The 14,380-nt window shown below is 41.4% G+C and overlaps 1 long non-coding RNA gene across 4 annotated transcripts in view; it reads right to left on the bottom strand.

The window, feature by feature from the left end:
* The window catches only part of LOC129633320 (uncharacterized), a 607,349-nt gene extending 594,161 nt beyond the window's left edge, over nt 1-13,188 (bottom strand). For 3 of the 4 annotated variants that reach the window (XR_008705019.1, XR_008705020.1, XR_008705018.1), the window contains exons 1-2: nt 11,890-13,185; nt 11,621-11,803 (exon numbers count right to left, since the gene is read on the bottom strand). This is a non-coding gene — a long non-coding RNA (uncharacterized LOC129633320). Of the gene's footprint in view, nt 1-11,620; nt 11,804-11,889 lie in introns of all 4 variants that reach the window. The other variant, XR_008705021.1, reaches the window with a different exon arrangement.
* Nucleotides 13,189-14,380: the final 1,192 nt, after the last annotated feature.

The raw sequence follows: 14,380 nt of genomic DNA, 5'->3' as shown, positions 1-14,380 counted from the left end.
ATACTAGAATGGATTAGGATATTCCCGCTCTTTGCATACAGTCTGGACACAGTTCCCGACCTGACCATCCCATATCTGCACGTGCTCTTGCACATATATGCACACATATACACAAGCACACACATGTACGCATGCAAGGAAACATAAACACCTGTCATACCTGCTTCTGACACAGCAGGAAAATACTTGTGAAATCCCCAAAATAATATGTGTAAAAATTAACACAGAAGTACTGGGGTTCCCTGATGGATTAGACAGTAGAGAATCTGCCTGCAATGCAGGAGACCCCAGTTCAATCCCTGGGTCAGGAAGATCCCCTGGAGAAGGGAATGACAACGCACTCCAGTATTCTTGCCTGGAGAATCCCATGGACAGAGGAGCCTGGCAGGCTACAGTCCATGGAGTCATCAAGAGCCAGACATGACTGAGCGACTAAGCACGCAGCATGACACAAAAGTACTACTGAGGCTCTGAGGTTTGGAAGCAAGTATTCCATGAATGCTGCTTCTGACTTCCAAAAGGAAAAACAGGGGTAACGAAACAAGGGTCACCATAATTGAAAAAGACACATGTACACCAATGTTCATCGCAACACTAATTACAACAGCCAGGACATGGAAGTAACCTAGATGTCCACTGACAGATGAATGGATAAAGAATATTACTCCATCATAAAAAGGAAGAAAAGTGGGTCATTAGAGTAATGTGGATGAACCTAGAGTTTGTCACACAGAGTGAAGTAAGTCAGAAAGAGAAAAGCAAATATCATATATTTAGGCATATATGTGGAATCTAGAAAAATGGTACTGATGAACCAATGTACAGGGCAGGAATAGAGATGCAGACATAGAGGATGGGCTTGTGGCCACAGCAGGGGAAGGAGAGGGCGGGATGAACTGAGAAAGTAGCATTGACATATATACACTGCTATATATAAAACAGATGGCTAGTGGAAAGCTGTGTAGCACAGGGAGCTCAGTGGTGCTCTATGATGGTGCTCTATGATGACCGAGAAGGGTGGGTGGAGGTAGTGGGAGGGGGGCCCAAAAGGGCGGGAATGTATGTACACTTATAGCTGATTCACACTATTATACAGCAGAAACTAACGCACTATTATAAAGCAATTATCCTCCAACTTAACAAACCCTATGATAAGCCATGGGAGCTTCCCAGGTGGCACAGTGGTAAAGAATCTGCCTGCCAGTGCAGGAGACACAAGAAACATGGGTTAGATCCCTGGGTCGGGAAGATCCCCTGGAAGAGGAAATGGCAACCCACTCCAGTATTCTTGCCAGGATAATCCCATGGACAGATAATCCCTGAGGGGCTATAGTCCACAGGGTCCCAAAGAGTCAGATATGACTGAGCAACTGAGCGTGAGCATAATAAACCATAATGGAAAAGAATATTTTAAAATGAATATATATTGATACATATATATGCTGCTGCAGCTGCTGCTAAATTGCTTCAGTCATGTCCAACTCTGTGTGACCGCATAGACAGCAGCCCACCAGGCTCCCCCGTCCCTAGGATTCTCCAGGCAAGAACACTGGAGTGAGTTGCCATTTCCTTCTCCAATGCATGAAAGTGAAAAGTGAAAGTGAAGTTGCTCAGTCGAGTCCGACTCATACTCGTAGTGACCCCATGGACTGCAGCCTACCAGGCTCCTCCATCCAAGGGATTTTCTAGGCAAAAGTACTAGAGTGGCTTGCCACTGCCTTCTCCGAGATACTGAATCACTTTGTTGTATAATAGGAATTAACAGCATTGTAAGTCAACTATGAAAGTGAAAGTGAAAGTCACTTAGTCATGTCTGACTCTTTGTGATCCCATGGACTATACAGTCCATGGATTTCTCTAGGCCAGAATACTGGAGTGGGCAGCCTTTCCCTTCCTCAGGGGATCTTCCCAACCCAGGTATCGAACTCAGGTCTCCTGCATTGCAGGCAGATTCTTTCCCAACCCAGGGATCGAACCCAGGTCTCCCACATTGCAGGTAGATTCTTTACCAGCTGAGCCACAATTAAAGCCTGTACATCAACTATACTTCAATAAAAATAAATAAATAAGAAAAAATAAAAATGAAAAAAGAAACAAGGATCACATGAATATCTGAAACTAAGTAGTACAAATAGGAGAAAAAAGGCTGAGGCTGCCAAAGAAAAGCAGGCAGCATTTAAATTTCTTTTTTAAAGATCAGTGAAAGAACAAAAAGAAGAGGAGAGAGGCAAGAACTGGAAAGGGGTATGAGTACAAAGGTTTAGTCAGAAATGACACCAAGGAAAGAAAAGCGGCCTGTAATTGAACAAACGTGAAATAACTGAGTTTCCATTTGAACTTTCAGCCAAAACCAGTGATGAGACTTTTTGAAATGTGGACACTAAGAGAAATGGGCAGAAACATCCCTTAGGTAAATCAAAGTGCAAATGGGCAAAATATTATTTAATATTTTTTCAGGTTATAAAATATATAGTCATTTAGAGAATTTGAAAAATACCAAAAAAAAAAAAAAAGAGAGAGAAGGAAAGAAGTACCTGTACCAAGGAGATAAACTCTGTTAATATACATTCTTCTGGTCACATATATGCAAATTATGATCACACTATATATGCTGTGACTTTTTTTTACATGGTATCTTGCCATAGACAGTTTTCATTATATTAAGCCATCTTAATGAAATCAACAACTTTTAAACATTTGATTCTTAGTTTGTATATTCTGTAGGATAATGCTTCATACGTAGTATTTTTTCCTGAGTTCCTAAGTACTTCCTCAGAGTAGAATTGTGAAGGTTAAATTTGGTACCTGGTTCAAAAGCTTCCAAATGTCTTTTTAGAAATTTTGTGCTAATTTACACTGCCACAGGTTAGTTTGTTTTGCCACACCCTAGTCGACAATTAACATTGTCTTAACATTAAAAATTCTCTACTAAACTGATAGCACAAAATACAATGTCAAATGCACTATTACCCCTAATTCAGTTTACTAGTTACGGTACAAAGTACACTTCTGAATATGCATATAAGTTCTTACACTTTTTCAGAATCATGAACTCTTTTGAGAATCAGCTGAAAAATAGGAAACTCAATTAAAAAAAAAAGCTCAAATACAGCAAATAGGCCTCTCAGAGCTCATATCTGAACAGTCTCAGACTCACTTCTAAATATCAAACCTGTGGAATTTCTGGAAGAAAAGCTCATTTGTAAGCCTAGACCCAATAACCATTTAAAAACATAGAACATCCATGGTTTAGTGGGAAAGGACTCAATCTGAGCCATGGGACCTGGTTTCTGACTCAGCACTTCATCTAAACATGCTTAGGTCCTTATCACGCACTAAGCCTCTAGGATCCTTTCTGGAGCTTAAGATAAGACCAACCTTCACTGACACGTTGTTAAGATCCCTACTCTGTGGACAGTCTGTGGTTGTTTGTATCTAGGCTGGGTTTCTTTATGTTCAGAACATCAAGAAACACAACATCTTGACTCTGTGTGACGTCCGCTCCATGAATACAAAGTTATGTCAATACTGCTGATTTCACAATTGTGATGGCCTTCCATGGTAGACTGGGAGCTCCGGTGCAGCACAAGGTTGAGTCTGACTCAACTGCGCCTGACTTACTTAATCCATTCCCCAGTAAACGTCTGTTAAAATAAACCAATCTAAGCAGAACAGAAAAGAGTGTCTTCCACAACTAGATAAAAGTAGTCCCACTTTGTTTGGGTTGACTATAAATCTACAAAATGTTTAAAAGTACACATTCATTGGCCATCTTTTCAGCTTAAACAAAATGTTTTTATACACTTGATTCTTGTTCTTCATAGTAGTTATATTCTACAAAGTTCACTGGAAACACTGAAATAGTAAATACTGAACAATTATTCTTAGGGGGAAGATAGGATCTTGTGAGTCTCTGGTCATAACATTTTCATCAACCAATCAACACATGATCTTATTTTATGTGTGTGGTTGTTTAAAGACAGCTTAATTAATATATATTGTTAATTCATTAGCATTGAAATGCTACAGCCAATAGCACCATAGCTCAGGCCTGAATAAAGATCATCTAACACATATGTTAGATGTGTGCACGTTTCTTGCATGTTTCTTCTGCAAGACACATTACAGACTCCTTGTGTTTGAGAACACTAGACAGCAATTCAACACTATATTTGGGGGTCACTGTAAACACTAAAATCACCATCAAAAAGCAAAAAAATACAACATTAAATATATCAAGAAAAGGATACTTGTTTACAGTTGAGAGCTGGAACAAGAAGGCAGACATCATCTTGTTAGAAATTGAATAAATGCTTATGGTATTAGGGTTCTCCACAGAAGCAGAATCAACAGGAGATGTTGGTTATAACAGGATATGTTATAAGGAATTGGTTCATGCAATTATGGAAGCTGAGAAGTCCAACAAGTCAGAGGCCCAGGAAGCCAGTGGTATAGTTCTGAGAACTGGAGGGTCAATGGTGTAAACCTCAGCAAAGGACAAAAACCTAATGTTTCAGCTCAAGCAGTCAGGCAGAGTCAATCTCCCTTCCTTCACCTTTTTGTTCTGCTCAAGCATCAACAGATTGGATGGTGGCCACTCTCCTTGCAGAAAGCAATCTGCTTTACTCAGTCTACCAATTCCACTGTTCATCTTGGCTGGAAACACCCTGTCAGACACACCCAGATATAATGTTTAGCCAAATGTCTGGGTACTCTGCAATCCAGCCAAGATGACACACAAAATTAACCATGTTTAATGGTTTAATTTTAATTTTAATTAAGAATGCAGAATTTATGCCATTGGCTTACGTGTTCACCAAGTATATACCTTTATAAAATCCAAAAAAAGTGATGTTATTTTAAGTTATTTATTTCATAAAGAATCATTCTCCTACCAGATATCATCTCCCAATACAATATACTGTTCTATGAACAAAGATAGCAGCAATATTATACTATATAAAGAATAATAATAACAATAATGGATGCAATATATATCATGATATAAGTTAAATAAGCAGGGTGACACCTTATATGCAAAGTACATCATATGAAATGTTGGGTTGGATGACTCACAAGCTGGAATCAAGAATGCTGGGAGAAATATCAACAACCTCCAATATGTAGACGATACCACTTCAGTGGCAGAAAGTGAAGAGGAACTTAAGAGCCTATTGATGAAGGTGAAAGAGAAGAGTGAAAAAGCTTCAACATTCGAAAAACAAAGATCATGGCATCTGTCCCTATCACTTCATGGCAAATATAAGTAGAAACAGTGTCAGATTTTACTTTCTTGGCCTCCAAAATCAATGTTCCTTTGGAAGAATAGCTATGACAAATCTAGGCAGTGTATTAAAAAGCAGAGATCACTTTGCCAACAAAGATCCATATAGTCAAAGCTATGGTTTTTCCAGTAGTCATGTATGGATGTGAGAGTTGGACCATAAAGAAGGCTGAGCGCCAAAGAATTGATGCTTTTGAACTGTGGTGTTGGAGAAGATACTTGAGAGTCCCTTGGACAGCAAGGAGATCAAACCAGTAAATCCTAAAGAAAATCAACCTTGAATATTCATTGGAAGGAAAGGTGATGAAACTGAAGCTCCAGCCACCTGATGCAAAGAGCCAATTCATTGAAAAAGACTCTGATACTGAGAAAGATTGAGGGCAAGAGGAGAAGGGGATGACAGAGGATGAGATGGTTGGATGGCATCACCGACTCAATGGACATGAGTTTGAGCAAACTCAGGGAGATAGCGAAGGACAGGGAATCCTGGCATGCTACAGTACATGGGGTCACAAAGAACTGGACATGACTTAGCAACTGAACAACAACAATATATATCACGATACTAACTCATTTCTCACCCCATTTATTCTTTTTTTAATTTTATTCTTAAAAACAGCATTTTAAAGTAGAAATTATTGACCCCATTTTACAGATGATAAAACTAATGCAGAACTTCTCTGGTGGTCCAGGGGCTAAGACTCTAAGCTCCCAATGCAGAGTAGTTTCCAACTTTATATCAATACTGCAATGTCTTATTTAACATACTTTATAAGTATCAATATGTGAGGGAGTCTTACTCTTCATTCTTTTTCTTTAGGACTGGACTGACTATTCTTAGCTAATTTTATTTCCATGTAAATTTTAAAATAAGAATGTGACTCTCCATTAAGAAAATAAAAGCTGCTGGCATTTTCTGGTAGCATTGACCTTTTTACGGAAGAACTGACAACCCTATGACATACGGTATCTATGCCCACATAGAATCTTTCCATCCATGAGCACAGCATAGTCCTCCATTTATTTGGATCTTCTTTAATTTCTTTCAAAAACATTTTCTAAACTACTAATGTATGGCATTAGAAATTAGTAAAGTCATTTCTTAGGGGGAATTAAGGGAGAATAATTATCAGGAAAGAGTATAAGGGGAAAGATAAATTGTTTTACAGATAATATGCTATTCTTGACCTGAATTTCTTTTTTTGTTTAAGAAAAACTCCCTGAAAATGTAACAGATGGTCACAATCATCTTTCATGTATGATATATGGATAACACGTAAGGGCTCAAAAGGCAATCACTAGATCCTGGATAATACTCCAGATTAAGGTTTTTCAAATCGCAGGTTATATGCTTAGTGGGTTACAAACAGCCTTAATTTCAGATAGAAATTGTCAAGATTAAGCATCATTTCATGACAATTTTACTTAAGTTATGCACACATGTATCCACACACACAGAAATATGTACATACGTATGGAGACTACAATGTAAAATCTGTTTCTTATTGTTGACTCAGTAAAAAAATATTTGAAAAACCATGCTCTGGGAACTATTTTCCAACAGAATTCCAAGTGTGATTACATGGTATAATGCCTGGTACCTACCATGGCAAGTATTTTGTGGCTATGTCATTTTCCTTTTAGCTTAGACATAAACCTTAGATTTGAGAATACTTTGTGATAGAACAGAATTGAATGAGAGTTAATGGTGAAAACTGGAGGTTATGCGTGAGCTAACTGAGGGAAAACATGAGAACAACAGGGTAAGGCAGGCAGCCGGAACCCAGTGTCTTCAAAGAGTACGTAAAGGACAACTGAGTGTTAGCCCTGGAAGGATATTAGAGGCTCAGAGGGCGTATTAGAAGGGGACAAGGTGCCGCAGAGGCAGTGAGTGAAGATCAAGGGCAGCTGTCTGAGGAGGTATTTCCTGGGCCTCCTCCTGGCTCCTGTCTGCTAGTCCCTTTCTGAAAACACTCCTGAGCTGCACTTCTGCTTTTTACCTGCTTTGGTCTTCTAGCCTCTCCCTCAGTGGCTGAACTGTCACCAAGTCTGGCTCTCCATCTCTTCCCTCAAGAACCACCCTAGCAATTTGTTGACCCAGCTCCCTGCTTTAGGGCCACCATCTCCCACAGGATGTCTCCCAGCCAACCTCAGCTGGGGTTTAAGCAAAAAAAGATGAGGCCTTTAAAACATGAAATGGAGAGCAGCTTGAACCTGAACTCCTGGGTTTGCACAATCTCAACCAGAATAATCCTCAACCAGAGCAACCATTTCCATATGGCACAGCAATTGGTGAAAGAGATAGAATTACCACAAAAAATAAAATAATGATAATAATAAGACAATATTTGTTGAGCATCTGTTTTATGCCAGGCATTGTTCCAAGCATCTTACATGAATCAACTCATTAAATTTTCACAGTAACACTGAGGTAGGTAATGTTTTCCCCATTTTGCAGGCGAGGTAAGTGAGACACAGAGTTTTTAAGTAACTGGCACAGTCTCACAGATGCAAAGATGTGGAGAATTTAGAAAGGAACTAAGAGCCAACTTTGAAGGAACCAAAAAAGAAGAGAATATTAAGTATCTTCTTGACAAAATGGGACTCAGTGATTTTTCAGGGTCACTTTAGTTTGCCTTTTGTTATCACTATGAGTTCACACACTCTCAAGGTAGATAGATGCTTGGACTCTTTTTGTACGGGCTTCACTTGTCAACTTTTGTATGGGGAAATGTCCAGTGCCAATCTCAGAGAGGATGCTTTTCTCTTTAAAAGATACTGCTTTTGTAGCTTCCAAACTAGGGCCCTCATAATAAAATGTTGAACAATTTCTCGGGACTCACCAAGACACTAATCTGAAAAAAGACAAGAAGGCTTAACGTCAGCTGACTACAATTCACCCTAATGATTTGAGACAGGTCAGTCCCCTAACTTATTTGCAGAAACCCAGGAAAAAGGCTGGTAGGCAGAAGGTATTTGGAAGAGCAACAAAATAAACCATTTAACCTATGCATCCAAAACTACTAAGGAAAAAAAAAAAGTCATCGAAATCCCAAAGCCCACTTGATAAATGGAGCTAAAATCAAACAGCTGGGTTAAATGTTGATAATTAGATTGTGGCTTCTCCATCAGGCTTTTCAAAGAACTTAAAAAAAAAAAAAAAGAATCACTCAAAGATGGGAAGATTAGAAAGAGAGGTCTATTACTAAGTCTTACCAACAAATTTGAAAAACTTACTAAAAAAGAGAAACCTTTCAGCCTGACATTTAGACTTGCTTATGTGATGTCCACTCTCCCATTAGAGTTCTGATCTAAATTTAGTAGTTTAAAAAGAACCAAGTCTCTCCTCCCACCCATTTCCAAATGCCAGCTAAGAAGGCATTTCTCAGACTATTTGCATCCTCAAGAAACTTTAAAAAATTTAAGAACAAAAAGGTCAGAAAGTTCAAACACAGTATGCAGTCTCTCCTTCCTAAAATGGCCATTTGGTTAAAATCTATGACAATGAAAGAGTTAAAGTTCTGCACTGTTTAAGAACAACCGGTTGACCTTTAAATCTCCTGGTTTGAATCCAATCACCTTTCAACAAGCATGAACTCTGGCACAAAGTGTACTAACACCAATTATTTTCATAGTGTACATGACAGAGCTCACAGTGTCCTGTTTAGAAAAAAAATAAAGTAATACATGCTCATTTTCCAAAAGCCAGACTTAGAGGCCAAGTGTCTCTGTTGGCAAGGATTGTCCTTCTGTAACTATCTCGAAAAGTGCTATTGGAGAAGGCCTTTCCTGAAAAAAATCACAGTTTCTCAATGAAAGTAACTTTTCCATGTTGTTTAAATTGTTTAATGAAATGGTTTCTCCCAACTTTCAAAAGTAGCCGACAAATAAGGTGTTCATTCCTTCCTCCAGGGTATCTTCCCAACCCAGGGATTGAACCCACGTCTCTCATGTCTCCTGCATTGGCAGCCAGGTTCTTTACCACTAGCATCACCTGGGAAGCCCAAGTTAATTACTAGATTCAGTTAAGAGCTTTGCATTCCACATAGGTACGAGAAAAACTTTTGCCTCCCTGGGCAAAATGCTGACTCTTACTTTGAGCAAAGGCATGAACATTCAGGGACTCAAAACCAAGCAGTTAATAACCTCAACACACTTTATATACTCAAGGCAAAACTTGGCTTCTAGCTGATTCATGATCTTTACTTTGTTTACTGTTTAATTTTCCATATTACTGCATTGTTCATGACTGTTCTTCTACTCTAATTCTCTGTTGAAATAAAACCCATCCTTCAAATCCTGAAGAAGTAAAAAAAAAAAAAAAAAAAAGGTGTTGAGTGTCTACTCCTTAAAATGATTCTCTGTTTTTTGAAAGTAATTCCCATGAGGTTCTTTTCAGTGGTCATATTCCTTCATGCCTTCAAAATAGAATCCAGTTTACAGAAATTCTGTCCTGGACTTTTTAAGAGCCGATGGCATGGTTGCTTTTCTATAATGCACAGAGAGAGGAGCTCTCTCCAGAGGCCTGTGGCCTGCGACCAGCCAGCCTCTGGTCAATTGCAAAACTGTGTTCTCGTTTATCTTCTACCCCCAGGCCCCCTCTGTGTGTCATCCCACCCCATTTCTGTCAGTCAGTTGCAGGGAAATCTAACCCCACACCTGGACCATATCAAGCCTGAGTGTGCTTTCAGGGACTGAGGCTTCTGAGCTTCCTTCCCAAATCCTCCTCTCTCAGCATCTCTTGCTCCAGTGGGATTTCTGCTAGCTGGGTCCACATTTGCCAGTCCCTCCTCGCCACGATATTTGGTTGCCCTCTTTCACTCCCTGCTATGTGACAGTCCAGAAGGAGAATGGTCAGGATCTCACAGCCTTGTGGGCAGTGGCCCCAGGCCAGTGCCCAGACCACTGCCCTCGCAGGCACTTCTGCTCTGGGGCTGAGGGGCGAGGGGCTGAATTCAGGAAGAGAGGGCACTGCCTGCCTTGGCTACTGCTCACAGTCCGTATCAGGAGGACATCTGCCAGCCCTGGTACAGAAGGTCCCTTGGAGTTTACTATCTATCAAGACAACCTGGTCATGTGACTCGCCCTGAGGACACCTCTGAAATCAAAGGAACGTTCCCAGAGCCCTGGCATAGCAGGGTTATTCCACAGACGTGCCAGGCAAGATGGACAGCCAAGACTTCCACAGGCCTTGCTCTCTGTCCTAATTCTCATGCCTTCAAAAGAAGCCAGAGCAACCTTACCAGCTTCTAAGCAGCCACAATTTCCAATCCCTTTTTTCTGCATTCAGAACTGAAGCACTGTTAGAGTCCAGATACTCACCATCAACCTCAACTTAACAACTGATTCCCCTCCTACTCATCTGCCTTGCCAAGATTTGGGGAACAGGGAGAATCAAAGTATCTTCTTATGTTAAATACCATCCTCAGCCCAACAACCAGCAGAACTCTCATCACCTGAGTACAACATGCGAACCTCCACTACACCTGCGCCTGACTCTTAGTTATGCCCCTCGCACGCAGGAAATAACTCCCTTGGTCACATCATTCTAAAGTCTGTAACACGAAAAGAGACCTGAAGTCCTATATGCTTGAAGAATTGCACAGCCATATCCTTAGTTTACATTTTCTGTTTTACTCATCAGGGTTCTCAGCCACCATTTACTCTCCTTTCCGTCAGCATCCTAAAGGCCATGCTGCTGCTACTGCTGCTAAGTCACTTCAGTCGTGTCCGACTCTGTGTGATCCCATAAAGAGCAGCCCACCAGGCTCCCCCGTCCCTGGGATTCTCCAGGCAAGAACACCGGAGTGGGCTGCCATGTCCTTCTCCACCTAAAGGCCATAGCCACTACCAGAGAAGCAATGTGGTTTGGGAGGAAAAATATCAGGAGATACCCAAAGACAAAAGATTGAGGATTCAGGCTCAGAATTGTCATTAACTGAATGACCTTGGCAAAGACAGTACAATTCACTGCAACCTCAGTCTCACCTTCTATAAAATAGGGATTGTAATAGCCACCTCAGAGGGTGCTATGAAGGAAGCAATAAGATGATAAAATGAATATAATTTTGAATTATGAACAGAGAAAGAGGAAAAGAAGAGAGAGGAGGGGAGGAAAAACTGAAAAGTTCAGCTTCCCTCACCTTTTCGCGCCAGCAAGCAAAATGAAGTGTTCAGACAGGAAGCCTGAACAAGATAATACAAACTGTAATACTCTCAGGAACTGTCGAAGGAAGAAGCTACTGTAATCTCCAAATCTGGTCACGAGCTCGGTCTGAGCAGCACATTTTGACCCCCGACCCCCACACCCGGGTGCACTAAAGGTTTGGGACTGACCTGCAGGAAAAGAGCAGAAACATTCCTCAAAGAGCAACTGAAGGACAAACTTCGAGAGCGCGGGGAGGCAAACACCTCACACCATGAACTTACTTATCCCTTCGTGAGTTCACCTTCGGGAGAAAATTCCAGCTTTGTGTTTTCTGCTGGGCCCTACTCAAAAGGGAAGTTCTGCTCAGAGGCCTGAAATAGAAAACAGGAAGTCAACAGAACTGATTTTCCTAACTCCTCAAATGCAAATCACTGTACTTGCTATGGATAAGAACTACCTGTCTTTTTCAAAGGACGTCACGTGCCAATCGTGTACAGAAAACATCCTACTCCAGGGAAAAAAGGAACAACACATCAGCTTTCTTCCTAAATGGAGGAGGGAGGCAGAGCTGCGTTGACAGTGAAGTAGAGGCTAGCAAGGGTGTTCCCATCAGAGCCAAACTGCCACTACAAGTAATGAAGTGTCCCACTCTGATGCTCAGACACTATTTTCTTCTACAGTCACTTCTCTGTAGCCACTTCTGAAGAAGGCAGTGACTCAAGTGGCTCTCCTCCCAACTTCCTCATCATGGTACATGGTACTAATATTTTCTTAGAGTCCGGTGTTTGAAACTTGCAAGTTGAAGCTCCAAGCTCCACCCCCACACCTACCCCTTTAGTCAATTTCCACCCTATACCATCAGGTCCATCTCATGTATGTCAGACACAAATTCAGCTGGTTCTGCCATCACGGCTCGACTCTGGTTTGCCACATCCTGTCATTTTCTCAGCCATCTCTGGTCTGAATCCTTAGCACCTCAATCTTCCTGCCTTCTCTCTTTTACAAGACTGCCAGATGAATCTTTCCAGCAGACGCACTAACCTAGAGAGCTCTGCTGAGACTGCTTGTGAGTACTTTAAATTTGATCAGGAGGTATTAGGGGGCTGTGGCAGACCTTGGGGCCTGGGAACTCCTCACATTATTCCCCAGCCCCAGGGTCTGCCATAGGCCCCAGTACCTCCTGATCAAATCTAAAGTACTCACAAGTGGTCTTAACAGAGCTCGCTAGCTCAGTGCGTTTTAGCAGAAAGTGCCCCCGCCTGGGTGTCTGACGGATTGAGGAAGAATCTGTCTTAGGTGAGCTTTACTATGACATGACTGTGTGAATGTGAGCAAATTATGAAACTTCTCTGCACTTCGCTTTCCTCATTTGTGGAATGAAAATGATTACAGCCACCTACATAGTTATTAAGGGACTAAGAGGGATAATGCATACAAAGCAGTCACAGTGGGCTCCAATAAGAAGAGTAGCTAATGCTTATGGAGTGCTTGCTACATCCTGGGCTCTGTTCTGAGTGCCGCACATGTGTTTATGCACGTATTTTTATTATCCTCATTTGAAGAAGAGGAAATTGAGGTAAGAGAAAGTGAGGTCACTGAAACCACATAATGAATCAGTAGAGGAGCCTGCGTTTGCACTCAAGCAGTCTGATTCCAGAGCCTGCACACTCAACTCCAGGATCCCCCACCCCCTGTAGCGCGTACCGACTGCCACAGCCCACATGCCCACCCCAGTCCTCCCCGTCTGCCCTGTACCCCCATGGAGTGTGTGCTGCATTCTCTCTCCAATCTCACCTGACATCTTGAAAAAAGCAGTTACTATATCTTCTCTGTACTCAAGTATACCATCTCTTTCCTCTTTTTACCTTGTCCTCACTTATATATCAGCTTGTTTCCCACTTCTTTCTAATTCTAGAAATTGCATCTGAAAAACAGACATCCCCCAATTCCAGAACGTCCTGAAACAATCATGTTATTTCCATCAACACTGCAGCTGCTATTACCAAGTCAGATCTCCTAAGTCCCAGTTGTTTATCCAACAAACATTTACCAAGCATCTACTGTATTCATTTTGGTAGATGCAGATCCCATGGGCCCTGTCCTCCAGGAACTCACAGACTAACAAGAAGATCAGTGTTCATGCAGAAAATTTTAATAAGCTGTGATAAGTATGAAATGTACACTGTTAATGGCATCTCCATCTTTGGTTCTTCCTCCTCTTGCATTTCCCATGGCGTGTTGTTCATGTAGGCTGACACACTACTCCTTCCTTTTTGTCTCTGCTGCCATCCCCATGGTTCACTTACTCCTTCCTGAGCTATATCAGTTACCTCCCAAACTGCCTCATTCTCCTGCCCCTCCAGAGCAGCCCACCTCCTGCTGCCAAACAACCTACGTGGGTTGTCAACCTATGTGGTCGTCACTCCCATATTTGAAAACCACAGAGGTTAATGGGGCAAGTGCACATCCCTGAGCCTGAACAGGTAAAGCTGTTTGGGAACTTAGCCAACTTCCTGTCTTTGCTTTGCCCCATTCCCCTGCACATCCACACACCACCCCTCACACATCACACCTAAGAGAGACTTCTTACAGTTCTTCAAAATCGAGTCACCTTCCTATTTCCTATGGTTCCCTTGTTCTCCCAATCTACTGGCTCATTTTTATCTCTGAAATCGAGATGCTCCTCCAAGATTCAGATCAAGTCACCTCCTCCATGAAGTCTTCTCTCCTTTTCCCACAACAGCTCTGTTCTCTGACTTGCTTTAGTCATGCAGTTGTATCTCCTTTAGGGCACATTAAGTCTACCTTGCATTCCAGTCATGAGTAGGTTTAATCTTACAATCTCTGTATCTTTAGAACAGGATTGTGTCTTTATCATCTTTGTTCAATACAGTACCTACCAGATTGCCTTGAGCATAACACGTGCTGAATAAATAATGAATACACTC

Source organism: Bubalus kerabau, chromosome 18, assembly GCF_029407905.1.
Source record: "Bubalus kerabau isolate K-KA32 ecotype Philippines breed swamp buffalo chromosome 18, PCC_UOA_SB_1v2, whole genome shotgun sequence".
Taxonomy (NCBI): domain Eukaryota; kingdom Metazoa; phylum Chordata; class Mammalia; order Artiodactyla; family Bovidae; genus Bubalus; species Bubalus kerabau.
The sequence above is the reverse complement of the archived record's forward strand: the minus strand, read 5'-3'. Positions and strand labels throughout refer to the sequence as shown.